Raw genomic sequence first — 21,926 nt, forward strand, 5'->3', positions numbered from 1 at the left:
TCAAGATGATAGATTAGAGGATGTCCGCATTTCCAATTTCTTCAAGGTTCAGGATTTAAGTAGTGGAAGTACTATTTCTCCACAAGGTGGGTAAAAGGGAGAATTCACTAAAATTCTATATTAGACAGTTGGAGTCTCTTAGATACTCAAAAATTCAGGAGCATTGAACAAAAAACAAGAAAAGAGTACAAAGGACCCAAGTTAGTTGTGGCAGCAGTAGTGACACTGGTTTACCACAGAGGGGAGGGATATCACAACAGAGAAAGAAAAGCAATGGGCAAATTTAGCCTGGAAAAAGCACAAAGGCAGAAAAGCAGCCTGAACTTAGCTGATACATAAGCTGTACAGTGAACTAGTGTTTGAAAAGCGCTCTGTGTTTCTCAACTGGCAAGCAGAGAACTGAGACCCGAGTCATCTTTTTGGAGACCACACTGCAGGTTGATGCTGTGGGAACCTGGTAGATATAGTATTGCCATGCGGTCCTGGTAAGCAGCCACTGTGTGTTCTAGGGTATACCTAGCAAAACCTGAGTGAAACAGGCAAAGAGAAGTTTTAAATCCACAAAGATTTGGAAAAGCAATCTGGACGAGAGTTTAATTTCCTTTCCCTTTGAATTTGTTGATTCATGTAACTAGATAAGAGGGTTTGAAATACTTACTCTCAAGAACTAAGCCTGGGCAGTACATACTTGAAGACAGTGGAGTGTGTGAGACCTGTGGAGTAGAATTCCTGGGAGGCTCCTGGGATCTAGACTCCCAGAAGAAAGCAGCATCTTCCAAGATCTACAAGTTCACAGGGTACAGATTCTGCAGCTGAGTTAACCTCAGCCAAGAGACAGAGCACCATGCTCCACACACAAATTAGCCAAGCTTAAAATTCAGTGACACGTTAATGCAAAGAATAGAGGACAAAAAAACCCAATCCATATTCCCAAGTAGAAATTATGAGGTAGCACCTTCAGGTCCCACTAATGAACACCCACTCCTACAACAAAAATGGAGAGAATTAACATAAAGTCTATGGATACAACAACTACAAGTGGTCTGAAACATAGATCACTCTATCAGAGAAATCCATCCCAACAGGTACATAAAACTCAACACAAGTATACAAGAAATATGAAAAAAGGTAACACAAAACCTCTTAAAGTTCATAATTTATCAGCAATTGATAGTGAAATGGATAAAATTTCAGATAAAAATTTTCAAAAAATTATTGTAAAAATGATCAATGACTTCAGAGAGAATATAGAAAAACAGGATGAATTAAGGATGTCAGCACATGATATGAATGAGAAATTAAATAAGCAGGTAGAGATATTGAAATAGAGCAAAACAGAAACCTTGGGAATGAATGACACAATAGATCAAACACAATTTTTAGTTGAAAGTCTCTCCAATAAAGTAGACCATGCTGAAGAAAGAATTTCAGAGCTAGGAGAAAAAATAACCAGCATTTAGAGAGAATTGAAGAAAAGGAAATAAATAACAATAAACAGAGTATTCAAAAACTCTGTGTCAACACTGTTAGATCGGAATTAAAGAGCATTTTGAGAAGCAGGCTGATGTAATGGATAACATCTTCAAGGAAATAATAACAAAAAAATTCCTAAAGCTTGAGAGTGAGATGTACATGCAGAAACAGGAGGCACTAAGAACTCCAAATAGACAAGATCAAAAAAGAACCTCTTCATGACACACTATAATTAAAATGCCTGACATATAGAACAAGAGTAGAATTTTGAAAGCTTCAAGAGGCAAACATCAGGTAACATTAAGAGGGAAGTCAATGAGAAATACTTTTGATTTTTCAACATAAACTCTAAAAGCCAAGAGGGCTGGAATGATGTGTTCCAAGTCCTAAAAGAAAGCAAGTCTACCAAGATCACTGTTCTTTAGAAGAAAAGCTATTTTTTAGAATTGAAGAAGAAGAAATAAAAACCTTCCAAGATAAGCAAAATATTAAAGAATTCCTGAATACTAATCTGGCACCACAGAAAATATTTGAAGAAATAATACACACAGAAGAAATCAAAAGCAAACACCAGAGCACAAAAAGTACAAACCTTTATTGAAGAGTAGCTAAGCAAATAAGAAAGAGAACCAAATTAACAATTAGAAATAAATCAATTAGTGAACCTCCCTCTATAACAACAATGAATGTGAAGGAACTCAACTGTCCAATTAAAAGGCATTAGATGGCAGAATAGTTTATAAAACAAGGTCCAACTACATACTGTTTGCAAGAGCCACACTTTATAGGCAAAGAGCCACAGATTGAAAGTGAAAGAATGGAAGTTGATATAGTATGAAAATGAAGCCTGAGAGAAACTGGAGAAGCTACTCTCATGTATAGCAAAGCAGACTTCAAGGCAAAATTTTCAGAAAAAAATTACAAAGAAATAATAACAATGAACAGTTAACACTGGTAAAAATATAACAAGAGGTAATAAAACAGCAAATATTTGAGCCCCCAAACATTAGTGCATGTAATTACATAAAGCAGACACTAGTCGATTTAAAAACTGAGATTTCAGTACAATAATACCAGGTCACTTCAACACATGAATAGATAGATGATCCAGACATAAGTTCAGTGAAGATGTTTCAAACATAAAAACTATTGTAAATCAAATAGACTTAGCAGACATTTATAGAATATTTTATCCAACAACAGCTGAATATGCTTTCTTCTTGGCTGCTGATGGAACCTTCTCCACGTTTTTGGCTACAAATTAATGCTTAGCAAGTATGAAAAACATCATTAAAATTCCTTGCATTTATATGATCATTATGATACACATTTGAATAAAGAATGAGTGATAGAAGAAAGGGGAAGAAATTAAAAAATAGTTTAACCAAGTGAGAATAGTGATACAATAAACTAGAATCTCAAGACATCATACAAATAGTTCTAAGAGGAAAGTTTATAACTATTTTTATGATGTCTAGAGATTCTATAAGAAAATAAGAAATATTCAAAATAAAAAATGTAATGATGCATCTCAAGACCTTTGAAAAATATGATAAGATCTATTCCATAATCAGTATAAAAAAGGAAAGAAAGAAAGAAAGAAAAAAGAAAGACAGAAAGAAAGAAAGAAAGAAATAATTAAGATCAGAGCCAAAATCAATGAAATAAGTTTGGCTCTTTGAAAAAATTAACAAATTTGACAAACCTTGTCAAATCTTTGGCTAAGAAGCCAAACTAACTAAAAGAAAAAAAAAAAGAGAAGATTCAAATTAACAAAATTAGAGATGAGTAAGTAGAAATAACCATAGATTCCACACAAATCCAAAGGATCATTAGGGCCTATTTTGAAAACTTTTACTCCAATAAATTGAAAAACCTAAAAATAAAAGATACTTTTTTAGAAAACTTCACCTACCAAAATCTAATCAAGAAGACATAAAAAATCTAAACAGACCAATAACTACAAATGACATAAAATTTATAATAAAAAGCATTCTCATAAAGAAAATCTCAGGACCAGATGAATTTTCAGCTGAACTCTACCAGATCTTTAAAGAACTAATGCCAATGATCTTCAAATTATTCCATGAAATAGAAAGTGTTGGAATTATTTATAATTGATTCATGAAGGCTGTATCATTCTCATAATAAAACCAGAAAAGGACACATCAAGGAAAGAAAACTGTAGACAATTGTCCCTGATGAATTTACATGAAAGGTCCTTAACAAAACATTAGAAAATCATATTTAACAATATATTAAGAAGATTATACATCATTACCAAACTGATTTTATTCCAGAGTGTCAAGGATGGTTTCACATATGCAAATCAATAAAATTAAGGTCAAAAAAGTCACAGAGTCATTTCAATGGATGCAGAAAAAGCCTTCCACAAAATTTAACACCCATTCATGATTAAAACACTGGAGAAACTAAGGCTATAAGGAATCTATCTCAACATCATAAAGGCTATATACAAAAACCCAAAGCCATATCAAAGTAAATGAGGAAAAATGAAAGCATATCTGTTAACATCTGGAATGAGACAAAATTTTCATTCTCACTGCTTCTACTGAATATAGAACTAGAAATTCTTGCCAGAGTAATTAGATAAGAAAAGGAAATGAAAGAGATAAAAATAGGAAAAGAAATCAAATTATCATTACACATGATATGATCCTATATTTAGAAGATCCAAAATGCCCCATAAGAAGACTGCTATAGCTAATAAATAAACTGGGCAAAATAGCGGTTTACAAAATCAACATACAATAAATAACATCTTTCCTATGCACCAAAAATCTGCTGAGAAAGAAATCAGGACAACAATATCATTCACAACAACCTCAAAAAATACCTAGGAATAAATGTGACTGAGGTGAAAGATCTCTATAATGAAAAAAACATGGAACTTAACACCAAAAAACACAGCAATCCAGTTAATAATTGGGCAAACAAATTAAAGAGATACTTATCAACAGAAAAAAAATACAAATGACCAACAAATATATGAAAAACTGTTCAACATCATTACATTTAGGGAAAAGCAAATCAAAACTACTCTGAGATTTAATCTCACTTCTGTTAGAATGGTAGCCATTAAGAATATAAACAGTATTCTGGATGTGGATAAATAGGAACATTTTTACACTATTGGTGGAACTCTAAATTAGAACAACCACTAAGGAAATTAGTATGGATTTTCCTCAAGAGACTAGGAGTGGGACCACCATATATACCACTTTTGTCATTTATTATCATGCGTTAAAGTCATCATCCTACTGTAGTAGATGCATAACCCATGTTTGTAGCAGCACAATTCACAGTAGTCAAAATTTGAACCCAAGCTATGTTTCCATCAATGGAAGAATGAATAAAGAAAATGTGATGTGTTTATAAAATAGAGTTTTATTTCACCATAAAGAAAAATTAAATTGTCATTTGCAGAAAAATGGATGGAACTTACGAACTTTATTTTGAGTGAAATAAGTTAAACTCAAAATGTCAAGGGTTGTATATTTCCTCTCATATATGGAAGCTAAAAAGAAAGAAAAGAAATGAAAGGTTGGAGGGAATCTCATGAAAATTAAAGGATGTCATTAGAGTAAAGGAAAAGGACCAATGGAAGGGAGGAAGAGAGGGAAAGGGGAAATACTGAGAAGTGAGGTTGGCCAAATCATATTTTATATTATGTGCATGTATAAGTATGTAACAATGAATTCCACCATTATGTACGACTATAATGCACCAATAAAAGTATTGAAAAAATAAAGAGAAAGAAGGTATCAGAAACAGACTATTCAGAATATTTTATCAATGACAGTGCTACATATAGAAATTAAAGGATTGTAATTAAGCCTTATATTTATAGGTTAAATCATAACTTTAAGTTTTTAAAACTATGTTGAAAGTATAAGAATAAAGTTTCTTGCATATGAGAATTATCTGTAGAGCTTAGTCAAGTAAAGTGTTAAGTGCATAGAAATACTATTTCCTTATAATTGGTTTGGGGCACAGAGATCTCTCTTGAAACTCTCCTGAATTTCTAATGAAGTTGACCTTTGTAGCACTCCTAGAGAAATAGAAAGTAATATTCAACTCAAAATTCTGTTTACCAAATGTCAAGGGGACAGTCTGACTTCAAGCAAAACTTTCTAAAGACTGAATTGGCACAAGCTTTCAACACAGCACAATTAAACCTAACTTACTTACTAGAAGTGAAACAAACAAACTGTAGAAGGAGAAGAATAAATCTTCCACTTTCTTCTCTATAAATTCTTTGATCTTACACTCTGCTTTGGAATTAAATTCACAGATATGAAGCCATTAAAGAAAATCACTAATGCAAATATTTCTACTGTTATTTTTTTTTGAACTAAGATTCTTTGAAGGTGCATGCGTCAAGCATGTCTCAGCCAGAACTTTAGAAAAGAGGAGACAAACACACGATTTTTTGATAACCAGGGATTGCCAGCAGGTATTCAAGAAAATTGGCATGTTGTATTTGACTTAAAGTTATTCTATAATTTCCATAAATGTCTCTTAAATTTCCTTAGAAAAACAGAAGATTTCTCTGAAGAACTGAAAAATCAGGACAAATGGACTAAAATTAGAATTATCTATGAATAATTTTTATAAGAATTATGTGACCATGAAGCTATTGAAGAAAAATGAAGCAATATACAGATCCTAGCAGGAGATAGCCTAAATTAATTAAGAACTAAGGAGCAAGAAACAATGGATAACCAGCAAAAGAAAGCCAGTATTTCCTTAGTATCCACAGAAATTTTGGGAAGGATATTGAGCTTCCCATAATTTGAAGTGGAAGGTTTATAAATAATGAAAGGAAAGATGGTTCTAGAATATAAAAATACTTAAAGATATAGCAGTTATGCTTTAGCATAGACACAAAGTTATTATTTTTTGTACTTCAATTTTCTAATACCATTTGATTGATTGTCATCCTTCTTTTTTTTTTTTGTGGTGCTGGCGATTGAACCCAGGCCTTATGCATGCAAGGCAAGCACTCTACCAACTGTGCTATATCCCTAGTCCCTGATTGATTGACATCTTTTATAATGAAACAAATATTTTGGCTCATGTGTTTCTAGATGAGAAGCAACCATAGGAAAAGGGATAACAACTGTGCTAAATTGATATCAACAAAATGAATAAGTCAAAAGTGAATTAAGTTCTGATTTTTACTTTACATGTATTCACCTAGATATATTAGTAGAATTTGATCTCTCCTAGATTGTCAAGTGATTTGGTGCTAAAATGATTTTTACTTTTAAATCTGTCTTTTGAGTTTGAAGAATACTGTCACAGCAAAAGAACATGAGCAAATAAAAATAGAACAATGGAGAAAAGTCAACAGGTTTAAAACCTCAGCAGGACTATATGGAGAATGAATGAATGAATGAATAAACAATAAACATATATGTATTAATAAGCTTTAAATATATATGTATTTTTCCTCTTTTGAAATTTCTGCTGTATCCATTGCAGTCAGAGGCCTTAGTCTGGAGGCCTTCACAGACTAGGCGTGGCCACCTGCTGCTTAGAGTCCAATTAACAGAGAGAGACAGAGACAGGATATAATGATGTAGAAGCAAGAAAGGAATTTATTTTGGTTTGAGCAAACCAGGAATACAGCTGGCCTAGAAAATTGTCTTCCCTTTACTGACAACAGCTTCATGATTATATAGGGGAAGAACAAAATCACGGAGCCAGAATGTATGCATAAGTACAGCAATTTTGACAAGGCCTTCTAGCCCAGAGGTATACATATGCATAGCAATTTCAGTTAGTCTGTTTCTGAGAAGACCTGCTGGCTTCCTCTTGGCACCAGGGCTTGGGGGATGGTTTTCATTCCAAGCATTAGATGATTACCTACAGGAAGCTAGGATGGAGAAATAACTTAAAATAGAGTCAATCAAGACAATGACTGGGTCTTCCTTTAAATATGCCAGTTTTAAAGGAACCCCAGTTACAATGCCCCCCTTGTCTTTGTTCATTCCAGTCTTGAGGGGCATAGATATGTATTGGCAGAATAAACTCCTCAAAGGTATTCTTTGCTTCTGTGACAATGTTATTGAAAATTGGGATCATTAAATAATGACTAAACCTATAAGACATAAGGACTCAGATATTTGAGTCTAAAAAGTAGAAGTGCTATTAGAAACTTAAAAGTATGTTCTCTTATTGTCTAATTTTTTGAGTTCTTTGTATACTCTGGATATTAGGGCTCTATCTGAAGTGTGAGGAGTAAAGATTTGTTCCCAGGATGTAGGCTCTCTATTTACCTCTCTTATTGTTTCTTTTGCTGAGAAAAAACTTTTTAGTTTGAGTAAGTCCCATTTGCTGATTCTAGTTATTAACTTTTGTGCTATGGGTGTCCTATTGAGGAATTTGGAGCCCGACCCCACAGTATGTAGATCGTAGCCAACTTTTCTTCTATCAGACGGCGTGTCTCTGATTTGATATCAAGCTCCTTGATCCATTTTGAATTCACTTTTGTGCATGGCGAGAGAAAGGGATTCAGTTTCATTTTGTTGCATATGGATTTCCAGTTTTCCCAGCACCATTTGTTGAAGATGCTATCCTTCCTCCATTGCATGCTTTGAGCCCCTTTATCAAATATAAGATAGTTGTAGTTTTGTGGATTGGTTTCTGTGTCCTCTATTCTGTACCATTGGTCCACCCGCCTGTTTTGGTACCAGTACCATGCTGTTTTTGTTACTATTGCTCTGTAGTATAGTTTGAAGTCTGGTATTGCTATACTGCCTGATTCACACTTCCTGCTTAGCATTGTTTTTGCTATTCTGGGTCGTTTATTTTTCCATATGAATTTCATGATTGCTTTCTCTATTTCTACAAGAAATGCTGTTGGGATTTTGATTGGCATTGCATTAAATCTATAGAGAACTTTTGGTAATATCTCCATTTTGATGATGTTAGTTCTGCCTATCCATGAATAGGGTATATTTTTCCATCTTCTAAGATCTTCTTCTATTTCTCTCTTTAGGGTTCTGTAGTTTTCATTGTATAAATGGGCCAAGGACCTGAACAGACACTTCTCAGAGGAGGACATACAATCAATCAACAAGTACATGAAAAAATGCTCACCATCTCTAGCAGTCAGAGAAATGCAAATCAAAACCACCCTAAGATACCATCTCACTCCAGTTAGATTGGCAGCCATTATGAAGTCAAACAACAACAAGTGCTGGCAAGGATGTGGGGAAAAGGGTACACTTGTACATTGCTGGTGGGACTGCAAATTGGTGCAGCCAATTTGGAAAGCAGTATGGAGATTTCTTGGAAAGCTGGGAATGGAACCACCATTTGACCCAGCTATTCCCCTTCTCGGTCTATTCCATAAAGACCTAAAAAGAACATGCTACAGGGACACTGCTACATCGATGTTCATAGCAGCACAATTCACAATAGCAAGACTATGGAACCAACCTAGATGCCCTTCAATAGATGAATGGATAAAAAAAAATGTGGCATTTATACACAATGGAGTATTACTCTGCATTAAAAAATGACAAAATCATAGAATTTACAGGGAAATGGATGTCATTAGAGCAGATTATGCTAAGTGAAGCTAGCCAATCCCTAAAAAACAAATGCCAAATGTCTTCTTTGATATAAGGAGAGTAACTAAGAACAGAGTAGGGTCGAAGAGCATGAGAAGAAGATTAACATTAAACAGGGATGAGAGGTGGGAGGGAAAGGGAGAGAGAAGGGAAATTGCATGGAAATGGAAGGAGACCCTCAGGGTTATACAAAAGTACATACAAGAGGAAGTGAGGGGAAGGGGAAAAATAATGCAAGGGGGACAAATGAATGTCAGTAGAGGGGGCAGAGAGAGAAGAGGGGAGGGGAGGGGAGATAGTAGAGGATAGGAAAGGCAGCAGAACACAACAGACACTAGTATGGCAATATGTAAATCAATGGATGTGTAACTGATGTGATTCTGCAATCTGTATATGGGGTAAAAATGGGAGCTCATAACCCACTTGAATCAAAGAGTGAAATATGATATATCAAGAACTATGTAATGTTTTGAACAACCAACAATAAAAAATTAAAAAAAAAGAAACTTAAAAGTAGAATACAAAAAGAAACTAAAAATCAACCTCACAAATCATGTAGAGCATCCTCTCTCCTCAGGTGACTGCATGAATGCATTAACTGCTATATTTTCTTATTTCTGTTTGAACAGATTGCCCTTATCAATGCTAAGGTCTCTACCTGGTGGGAAGGCTTTTACTTTTAGTGTCAGGTAATCCTTGTAAGAACACTTTTTCTAACCTCTCCATCTTATTTCTTGGTAGGACTGATACAGGGATACAGGTGAGTCCATTTTGATTCTGACAACTTTCTCCTTTTGACTCTGAATATTCTTTTTCTTTTTTCTAAAACCAACACGGATAAACTACCCTGTGATTCTTATGTATGAATCATATGTCACCAATCCTACAATAACGGTAATTCATTTAACCAGAAATATCAATGCTATTTAATCGGAGCTTTAAAGTAATCATTTAAAAGACTTTAAAACAGGTACTTAAATAAAATCCCCCCCCCCTTTTTTTTTAAATTGTCTCTCATAGCCTGATGTTCCTTTCCTGGTTGTTTGCCTGATCTGTTCCATGTCAGAGGGGAAGTGAAAGATGACTAGGAGACAGCATTAAAACTCTTTTAGAAAGAGTGGTTCTTTGGGCTAACCTCACCTGGATTTCATTCTTAGTTTCATGCTTTCTGTTCTGGAGTCTATGTCTAGCTTCTCAAAATATTGGACTAGATCAGACTGTTAGGAATTTTTTCAGACAACAGTTACAAAATTTTTAAGGAAAAGATAAAGCAAAATCAACAAGAGCAAAAATCAATTCTGTTGGTCTTGTTTTTTATTTTAACCAAGAAGCATAATTTTTTGTCATAGCACGTTGTACTGAAGATAATAGATGAAAACTAAATGGTCTGTAAAATAAGTTTAGTTTTGCCAGAAAACTGCATATAAGTGTGTTTGCTAAAGATTTTCCATGATTGTGACTGCAAAGCTTTAGAGAAAAATTAAAACTGTAGATGAAAAAAAGATTTAGAACAGCCATGGTTGGAATTTTTATTAGTGTCTAGCAACTGACAGGATAATTAGTTATTTTTAAACATGTTAAGATAACAATCATGACTTGATAGCATTGTGCAAGGACAATCAGAATTTTATATAATTTAGAATTTTTAGAATATGTCCATCAATAACATTTGTCCCATACTTATCAAGAGATTATCATATTTAAGTCTTAGTTCAGACTGTTATAACAAAATATTATGGAATGAGTGGCTTATAAACAATAGAAATTCATGTCTCATGTTCTGGAGCCTGGGAGACTAAGATCAAGATGGCAGCAAATCTGTTATCTAGGGAGAACTCATTTCCTGGTTTCAGTGAGCTGTCATGATTTCTTCTTCAGGACATATATTTCTAATTCTTTTAAGTATTTTACAAGCTGTCATATGTCATATTCTATGCTGGGTCATAGACTAGATGTATGCTCAAGTTCAGTGTAAACTGCCAAACACTTCCCCAAATTGTGTCATTTTGTACACTTACCAGTATTGAATAAGTATTGTGATTTCTGTCTACCAATATTTCTTCTCTCTTTGTTTGTTAGCCATACAATTTGGTGGAAAATGGCCAGTTTTTTTTTTCTATGTTAATTTGTGTCTATCTGTGTTAATTTGTGTAGCTAATGATGAGCATATTTCCTTAGCTTACTGGTCATTCCAATAACCTCTTTGTGATGTGGCTCTTCAAATATTTTGTCTAACATTGTAAATTAGTTGCTTGTCTTTGAATTATTCACTTGTGGAAGTTCTTTATATTTCCTACATATATAAAGAATACATATGTGTATTTCCAAATGCACATAAAAAATTACATTTTCTCCTTATTTAGTTTGCCCATTTCATTTTCTTAATGGAGTCATTTGATGAGTAGAAAAGTTCACTTTGAATGAAATCTATTTTATCATTTTTGTTCTTTCAGGTCAATACTTTATGTGTTCTTTTTAATAAAATATTTCACAAGTTTGCAAAACTGTTCTCTATTTTCTAGTATAAAATTTATGATATTAGCTTTTGCATTCAGTTTTATGATCTCAAATTAAAATGTGGATATTAAATGAAAAAAAATAACATTTGTCCCCACAAATCGAATAGTAACAGTATTTCATTTAACAAGAAATATCAATGCTCTTTAAGCAGAGCTATAAAGTAATAGCTTAAAAGACTTTAAAACAGGTACTTAAATAAAATCACTTTTTAAAGACATTTTGTTTTTAAGTAATCAAGAACCTAGATGCGATGGTCATCATTACTCTAGGTAAGTAAGAAAACTTGTAAGAAACACACGAAGGATGTGACTCCACTTTGTGTACTTCCAGAGATATGAAAAATTGTGCTCTATTTGTGTAATATAAATTGTAATGCATTCTGTTGTCATATATAACAAATCAAAATTTTATATTACAGTTAAAACTGGCTGAGATAACAACTAAGAAAGATTAAATAAGAAAAGTAATACAGCAGAAAGACCACATGAGATAAAATAGACTTTCAAACCTTTATATGTTAACTCTCAGTTACAGTTTAAGAATTACCTTAAAGATATTTACAAGAAGTCCTTTAAATTAGATATACCCATGAAGCAAATACATCAACTTAAGCAAGAAGAACTCAAAAGGGAATTTATTAGGAAAGGCTGTAAAATGTTATCATGAGTTCAATGAAAAAAAAAATTACAGGAAAAATTCCTGCCAAAAACAGAGGGCAGCAGGTTAAACCTATTTTTTAGGCAGTTTGTCTTGATGGGTTTTAATTAAATTTTGTCCAATGCTGTCTCTAGTACTCATTTTGTGAGAGGCTCATCTGGTGAATCGAGCAAGAGTCAGTGAAATAAATTTCTAATAGGATTGGTGTTACAGTCATCAAATCCCTTATCCTCTATTGAGTCACTTATAACAAACACAGACTAATAACCAAATAGACAAAAGTACACATGAATCAGTTGCATTAAAGCAGAGTACACTTTTAGACACATAGGTCATGCTGTCCTGTAGCAAAATATTTTTTGGTTATATTTATAAGTAGACCAGTCAATTAAAATTCTCCCTAGGGGACCTACCAGTATAATTAATGATTCCTGTACTCATGTAAATCACAAAATAGATCTCCCAAGCACCCTGGCTTCTCTCTTCACCTTATACCCCTGCCCTGCAAATTGGCACTACAAAATCACAAAAACTGAAACTCCTCTGTCAACCAAACAGCTGAAGGCCAAAGAGATTCAAAAGAACCCTCAAAAGAGCTCAGAAGAACCCCAAATTAATAAGAAAGAAAGTGTGAGGACCAACATTTACAATTGAGAAGAACTTTCTAGGGAGCAAACTTTTCAGCCTATGGCTTCCGAAATATTTGCTTGTCTGCTCCATCCAAAAAGTAGTACGATCATTCAATACTGACTCAAAATGGAAAGAAAGCAATGTCCAAAAACCAAAATCAAATTCAGCAGCTGCACTGGACCTTCTTTTCTGTCCTCAACCAGGTCCGACTAGCTGCAGCTCACTGCTGTTATGCACCACATCCAACCTCTAGGGGTAAACCTAGAGAGAAGCAAAACTTATGTCACCAGCAGGCAGTGTCTTGGCTGGCTCACCAATCCTCTTACTGTAGTCCTGGGCCAGAGGCCAGACTCTTGGGGTCTTCATTGATTAGGTCTGGCCACTTGTTTTTAGAGAGCACATTTGGGGGAGAGAGGGGGGAGGGGGAGAGAGGGAGGGAGGAAGAGAGAATGAGAGAGAGATGATAATGAAGCAGGAAAGGAATTCATTTTGTTTTGGCCAGACTATGAAGACAGCTGGTCTAGAAAATTGTCTTTCTTGTACTAACAACAGCTTCAGGATTACAGAGGCAAAGAACAAATTGGGGAGCCCAGAGTTATGCATATGCATAACAATTTCAGTTGGTCTGGTTCTGCTGGGTCCTGCTGACCTCCTCATAGCACCACAGGTTGGGGGACAGTTTGCATTCAATTTCCATTCCCAGATGAGTTAACTGCCTGCAGGAAGTTGTGATAGAGAAATAAGAAAATGAAGTCACTCCAAACAATGACTAGATCTTCCTTTAAGTCCTCCAATTTTGAAGATGTCCCTGTATACCTCTACTTTCATGAAAGTTTTCATAGAGGAAACTATGTCCAGCATATTTATTTTCTCCTGTACATCAGTTCTACATCTATAAATTCCATTTTTAAATAGAGACTTAACAAGTCTAACAATTGACTAGTTGCAAATAGAAATTTATATGTGACATTGAACAAATTGTATATCATAGTTGTCCATCATACCTAATACTCTGAGTTGTATTAGTTAAGGCTCTATTGTTCAATCTATCTTTTTAAATATAAAAACAGAGTGTTTATGGGCCAATGAACATTATTTCACTTGAGATCCTACTAATATTTAAAAACCATAGTGGCAAGATTTTAATTAGGACCATTATCAGTTATTGTCAAGATACCAAAAATACATACCTGATTTTTGAAAATTCTTTTATCTTAAAGCAAGTACAGCTTGTTCTCCTTGCCTTAAGATTTTAATAAGATGCTGACAAATGCTTAACTATTTTTAACATAATTAATAGTAGGTTATTTTGGATTTGTCAATCTATTTTGCAGTTTGCCTTTTGTTTTCTATCCTTCTTATAATTGGGCATAACAGAATAGTTTAAAATATATGAATAAGGCTGGGTGTGGTGGCACACACCTGTAATCCCAGTGGCTTGAGATGCTGAGACAGAAGGATCACGAGTTCAAAGCCAGCCTCAGTAATGGCGAGGCGCTAAGTAAATCAGTGAGACCCTGCCTCTAAATAAAATACAAAAAAAAATAGGGCTGGGAATGTGGCTCGTGGTTGAGTGTCCCTGAGTTCAATCCCTAGTACCAAAAAAAAAAAAAAAAATACACACACACACACACACATATGAATAAGGATTAAATTGTACTAAGTTTGGGGACTTTTCTGTTGGCCAATACCCTATATGGAAAAAAACAAAAGACATAGAGATGAATGTTGTAAAATAGAAGGGAAAGTTTAGATGATAGTGAATAGTAAGTCACTGTTTACATTATAAACCAACTTCTGCTTTTCCTAATCTCTGTTTCACTTTCAATGGAATGTGCTTTTCTCTTATTTTTTTTTTTATAAGAATCATCATCCATCCAGCTCCATTTTCCTTAATCCTTGTCATAACCAACAATATGTCTTTCACAGAGGAAAAAAATGAGGAAGTATATAAAAATTAATTGCACATAAAGGATTCTACTTTTCATCAACTTCCCCCTGGGACATTCTAGCATAACTACTTGGATTTGTTTAAGAGGACTCAACTGTTTTTCACCTTTGGGAATTTTTTTTTCATTTGTTTATTCATTCAATGAACATTCAAATAATACCTACTACATATTGTTTTGAGCATTCAAGATACAATTATGATGAAAAGACAGGTCTCTTTTTATATTCCATTTGAGTAAATGTCAAGTAGTTTTAGAATAATAAAAGATAGTTCTAGGTAAGAATAAGTGCCCTGAAATCAATAAAATAGGGTCACAAGACGGGGAAGAAAAGAAAAGATTTGTTTAAGGGAAGGGGACTTTGGATACAGTGACAGGTAAACTCTCCTTGATTTTTCTGTGATGAGAAGGAATCCTTGGGGATCCTTGAAGTGAGGACTCTCTAGACCCAACCATGTGTTCAGCAGCATCTCTCTTCACCAGACCAACTGCTGCATAACTCAAGACTGAGTGCAGAGATCAGTTCTCTGGGAACACATTCCTGACATAAAAAGACTGCAGGAATTCTCTAATTTCTGTTTAGTCTTAATTTAGCACCTAATACCAGTGAATTTCAATTCCTTGTCTTTGTCTGTCATTCCATTAGATATTTGGAAAATAACGCTAAGCTTAAAGTCTATCTCAAATTTTGTGGTAAACCTTGATGATGACCTTTTTCTTTTATATAAACATAATTTTTCCTTTTTTATAAAATTACAAATAAAGGATTTCCTAATCTGTTGCTGAGGTTTTAGGGAGAGAAGATATTAAAAAGGAGAAAGAGACAGAGAAGGAAAAAAGAAGAGGGGAAGGGAAAGGGGTGGGGAGGAGAGAGAGAAGGAGAATTTGCGTAGCCAAGAATAATTAGTTTCTAGGCACTTTCCAAAGATTTAGAGACAAATAAAGCTTTGATTCAAAAAACTGGCACAAATACTTATGGAACTTTATGTTATCATTTTATGCATATCTATACTTAGATTAAACCCAAGCAATCTTAGAAGTTATCACATTACTATTACCATGCAACAGAGCACCTAATATAGAATAGAATTCATTCCTAGGTTTATCTTGAAGTATAACCTTGTTACGTATTAATTACATCATCAGCATTCAGTTTTTAGAGCACTTTTGTTTTAAAGAAGACATAAATATCTTTTAAAGCAAGCTTGTGTGGCAGATTGATGCCTATACTTTTTATGTCTAAAAAATGTATGTAAATACAAGTGTGTGCTTTTTGTTATTCTTGCTTGCATTGTTCCTACTCTAAATAAATATTTTCATTTGTTCTTGCTGAATCAGATCTTTAACAAAGATAATTCAAAATCCTAATTCCTTTCTTACTTAATCCTCAATGGTGTAGTTTCCATGGAACACCCTAGAACTCATGGTAAGAATCTGCTGTTAATGTATGGCTATCCCAACCCTCAGAATGAAACCTTGATATTTAGTATACACAAAATATGTACTTATTTAAAAGAACTATCTTATAAATTTTCTGGAAATAAGAAATTCAAACCTGGGATTTCACTTTAAATGCATTCTAATTTTTGTTTTAAGACAACCATATTGCTGAATTTTAAATTATAATTTTTATTCATTCTCACCTACCTGTTCAGAAGGGGTAGGAGCTTTTGCTGCTTACCAGTTCCTTAGCAAAGCCTCTTCTTGGATAACAAAAATTAGTTCAATCTCAATGTGTCCAGAAAGTAAAACTTTGATTTCTTCTTTGAAAACTCTTTCTCCCCAGACTCCCCCATCCTTTCTTATAGTTGCTATATCCCCAAACCTTGGCATTATCTTGACTTGTTAGCTTTAACTATTGCAGTCTACCTAAACTGATCCGCCTTTTCCCACTCTTGTCCTCATACCACTCAGCACAAAGAGGTAGGAGGAGGTATTTAAAATCATGAATCAGATCATGTCACTCAAAACTTTCCAAGATTTTCCTGTCTCACTCAAATTAAAAGCAAAGGAATTTTCCATGGCACATAAAACCCTACATAAGCTGACCCCAGTATATCTCTCTTAACCTGTTTCTTCTTCCTCTCCCTGTTACCGCATTCATCTCATCCAATTTGGGGCCACAGGTATTGGTTAAGCATGACAAGTGACCCTTTCCTTCAGCTTTAGTGTACATTATTTATTTTTCACTTTGTGGTTTTCTTTCAGATATCAAATAGTTTTCTCTGTAACGAATTTGGTCTCTGTTCAGAGCTGCCTTTTCAGAATGAATTTTCATACTTACCCTTTCTAGCATACCTGTTCATTCTTTGTATTCAGAATATTGCACATTCTCTGTTTCCTTACCCCATATTGTTTTTCTGTCTGATTTTTCTGTCGTGTTATTATTATTTTTAGTGATAAGTTCCACCACTGGAATATAAGCTCTGTGAAATTAAACATTTTGTTCACTGTTGTAAATACTATGTGTTGACCCAGGCAAGTGAGACTTCTTTGTTCTCTGCCTGTTTGTGGCCCTGGAATTTATAGGCATACATGATATAATTTATTAAAAATAAGATGGTCACCTGCTGGAGAGAATTCCCCATGATCTCTTGCACTGCTGTATGGTTTTTGAGGAAACATTGACAACTTGTGTCCTGAACTATCAAAGATTGATTTCATAGTGAATAACTGTGAAAGACAGAGATAACATATTACTCTAGAGACTTGGTTTATAGTCAGGATAACAATAATAATTTCCTCTCCAGGGCAAATATTGGACAAATTTTACAACATCTCCTCTCTAAGAACGGGAGTTTTGAAAATTTGTGACCGAATCTGTGACCAAACAAATCATCTCCTCCTCATTTTTATGGAATGAATGGCTATCAAATCTGCTGTTGTGTTAGTCAGATTTTTGCACTGTAACCCAAATACCTAACAAGAATAAAACAGAGGAGGAAGAGTTTACTTTGGGCCCACAGTTTCTGAGGTTTCAGTCTATGGTAGGACAGTTCTACTGCTCTGGGCTTGAGATGAGGCAGAACATCATGCCAGAAGAGCATGGCGCAGAAAAGCAACTCAGGAAGTGGTGTCCAGGAAGGAGAGAGAGAGAGAGAGAGAGAGAGAGAGAGAGAGAGAGAGAGAGAATAGGAAGGAGCCGCAGGGAAGAAGAATGCTTCTGGGACATGCCTACAATGACCCAACTCCTCCAGCAAGCCCAACCTGCCTACAGTTATTCAGCCTATTAGCCCACTCAAAGGAGGATGGACCAATTAGGTTATAGTTATCATGACCTAATCATTTCACCTCTAAATATTCCTGCATTAACAGGAGTTTTGGGGGGAGAGACTGTGAATATCTAAACTATAACACCTATGTTCTGAAAATTTATGCCATCTTTCAAATTCATTTGATAAAATTTTCATCTCTAAGGTTATGAGATTAGAAGGCTGGAACATTGGGACATGGTTGAGTCATGAGTGTAGGCCCTTGGGAAGTCATTACATCATGAGGGTCTGGGGTTGGTACTCTATCAAAGATGCTCAAGAAAAACTCCTTCCACTATGGGAACCACTCCTGAGCTACTTAGCGGCTTTACTTGGCCTTGAGCCAAGGAGATTATGGTTTGGCTTTGCAAGTTATTTTGTGGTGCCTCCCACCTAATGGATTACACAATGCACGTGACCTCAGTCTTTGCTCAACTAGGGAGACTGCTCTGATAGCTCCGGAACTGGGTGTAACCCATTGGTCCTGGACAGCCACCTCCTACCTTATTTGGCAAAAGAACAGTCTGTAAAAAACCTTTGATGTTTCCCCCATATAAATAAACCAGACGTGGGCTCTCGCTCTCTCTCTTTCCAGTGTGGAAGCTTGACCCCTAAGGTCGAAGAGTAATCCCATCTCCACTCTCTAAAATTACTTTCTGTGTAGTGTGGTTTTCTCACCGCATTCTTTTCTTAGCTTTATTTTGCAGCCAACTCACTCCATGCAGAGTAAACCCAAATTCCACTGCCTGCTGGGGATGTGGGCGAGAATCCCGCCTTGTGAGGACATGCAGAGAAGGTCCTATCTAGGAACCAAGAATTAGCGCCTCACAAGACAGCAAATTGGAAAGCACCTTCATCTTGAACTTCCCAGCCTCTAGAATTTTAAGATGTATTTAGTCACTCTCCTATAGGAGAATTCTGTTATAGGAGCCTGAACTAAGACAAAAACTCATGCTGTTTGCTATGCCATAACTAATAAAATCCTGTGTCTCTGATCGAGGCATCTTCTGTCTTTTCTAAGCAGCTACATAACTGTGAAAGACTAATTTACTTATTTAAGGAGGATAAAATCTCATGTCCTCAGTATTCTGTTATGACATTGCATAATCCCTAGTCCTCAATTTATACTCTCAAAATGACACATATTTTTTTAATTTATTTTTTTATTGGTTGTTCAAAACATTACAAAGCTCTTGACATACATTAGATTCAAGTTGGTTATGAACTCCCAATTTTACCCCAAATACAGATTGCAGAATCACATCCACATTTTTACATAATGCCCTATTAGTAACTATTGTATTCTGCTACCTTTCCTATCCTCTACTATCCCCCCTCCCTCCCCTCCCATCTTCTCTCTCTACCCCATCCACTGTAATTCATTTCTCTCCTTGTTTATTTTCCCATTCCCCTCACAACCTCTTATATGTAATTTTGTATAACAACGAGGGTCTCCCTCCATTACCATGCAATTTCCCTTTTCTCTCCCTTTCCCTCCCACCTCATGTATCTGTTTAATGTTAATATTTTCTTCCTGCTCTTCCTCCCTGCTCTGTTCTTAGTTGCTCTCATTATATCAAAGAAGACATTTGGTATTTGTTTTTTAGGGATTGGCTAGCTTCACTTAGCATAATCTGCTCTAGTGCCATCCATTTCCCTGCAAATTCTATGATTTTGTCATTTTTTAGTGCTGCGTAATACTCTATGGTGTATAAATGCCACATTTTTTTTATCCATTCATCTATTGAAGGGCATCTGGGTTGGTTCCACAGTCTAGCAATTGTGAATTGTGCTGCTATGAACATCGATGTAGCAGTATCCCTGTAGTACGCTCTTTTAAGGTCTTCAGGGAATAGTCCAAGAAGGGCAATAGCTGGGTCAAATGGTGGTTCCATTCCCAGCTTTCCCAGGAATCTCCATACTGCTTTCCAGATTGGCCGCACCAGTTTGCAGTCCCACCAGCAATGTACAAGAGTACCCTTTTCCCCACATCCTCGCCAGCACTTGTTGTTGTTTGACTTCATAATGGCTGCCAATCTTACTGGAGTGAGATGGTATCTTAGGGTGGTTTTGATTTGCATTTCTCTGACTGCTAGAGATGGTGAGCATTTTTTCATGTACTTGTTGATTGATTGTATGTCCTCCTCTGAGAAGAGTCTGTTCAGGTCTTTGGCCCATTTGTTGATTGGGTTATTTGTTTTCTTATTGTTTAATTTTTTGAGTTATCAAATCAGAGACAAGGCATCTGATGCAAGAAAAATTTGGCTATGATCTACATACTGTGGGGTAGGGCTCCAAATTCCTCAATAGGACACCCATAGCACAAGAGTTAATAACTAGAATCAACAAATGGGACTTACTCATACTAAAAAGTTTTTTCTCACCAAAAGAAACAATAAGAGAGGTAAATAGAGAGCCTACATCCTGGGAACAAATCTTTACTCTTCACACTTCAGATAGAGCCCTAATATCCAGAGTATACAATGATTATATTTTATACAAAAATGAAATGTCATTTTGCAGTTGTTCTATTTATTCTTTTTGTCTTCTAATTTACAGGTGTAGAAGTTTTCAAGAATTAATGTGATACAATCAGTAGTTGTGCATTGTGTCTGTAGAAATATTTTGTAATATTAAATAGTTAATAGTACTCTTTAAGTGGAACATATAGAGTTTCAGATGTAACATCCAGGAAAAATTGATATATTATACACTACATTGGTTTTTAGATTTACATGTTCCTGCAAGGCAATAAAAATTTGATGAACAAGTTATATTAGTTTATATGATAAAAATTACATTTTTGTAACATATGCTGTGATAAAAATATCTAGTTTATTCAACCCCATTTCAATGTTTAAATGAATTCTACTGTCATGTAAAACTGAAAAAGAATAAATAAAAAACAAGCATGTAAAATTTATGAATCATTCCAGGTTTTAAGAATTTTTATCCATAAATTTAGTTAACTCTGCTTGAGAGTGCAAACTTTGTATAAATTAACGTTAATAAAAAATTGTCAAAGAACTATATATATTCAAAAAAGTCATTTAATTTGGCATTATTATCAACAGGACATTAATTTCATTGAAATCTTGATAATAATACAATTATTGATTTGTTATAATGGAGAAAAGAAAATGAATGTTGTGCAGAAAGTGTATAATAATTTATGAATCAGTGCTCCATAAATCAAACTATAATGGCTCAACCCCAAAGCACCAAACATCTGTGGTAATAATTAAGTTCAATCATCTTTTACACTTAGCTTATGTTTAGATATATAAAACCACAATTCATTATGCATTTTTTACTTTTATTATAAAAATATAAGTTAAAGAATTTATAACTTTGAACACTTGGAAATTTAGAATCTGGGTGTCCATTTTTACTCCTAGGCCCTAGATATGATGTTTATTAAGAATAAAACTAATCATTGTAATGTTTTGAGCAACTAATAATAAAATAAAATAAAGAATGAAACTAAATGATTTTCCCAAGCATCCAGCATATTGTAGGTATTCACTGTATAATTGTAAAAATTATTCATTAGCTCTAATAAATTTAATAAAGCAAATACATATTACTTATTACACACTATATTTCTAAGTGATATTAGGAAATAAAAATTATATGTTAATAATTCCAAAAATGTAGTACCTTGTGAATTACTATTTTTCACCTGTGCAGTAATTGTCTTTAGACATTCTTGTAAAATTTGTTTTTCAAAAAATGTCTTACATTATTTGGAAGCTACTCCAAATCATTTGTCCTAATAAAACTATACTTTATCAATATGTAATATATCCTCAGTTTTTTCTTTTTTTCTTGAAATACTCATA

The 21,926-nt window shown here is 34.5% G+C and overlaps 1 long non-coding RNA gene across 1 annotated transcript in view; it reads right to left on the bottom strand.

Annotated features, from left to right (window-relative positions):
* Positions 1-16,670, bottom strand: part of LOC131423241 (uncharacterized) — a 67,362-nt gene extending 50,692 nt beyond the window's left edge. Inside the window, exon 1 of the long non-coding RNA XR_009224475.1 lies at positions 16,481-16,670. This is a non-coding gene — a long non-coding RNA (uncharacterized LOC131423241). The remainder of the gene's footprint in view (positions 1-16,480) is intronic.
* Between the last annotated feature and the right edge of the window lie 5,256 nt (positions 16,671-21,926).

The sequence above is a fragment of the Marmota monax genome, unplaced genomic scaffold, assembly GCF_021218885.2.
Source record: "Marmota monax isolate L192 unplaced genomic scaffold, Marmota_monax_Labrador192_F-V1.1 WCK01_AAM20220418_F8-fsc00036, whole genome shotgun sequence".
Classification (NCBI taxonomy): domain Eukaryota; kingdom Metazoa; phylum Chordata; class Mammalia; order Rodentia; family Sciuridae; genus Marmota; species Marmota monax.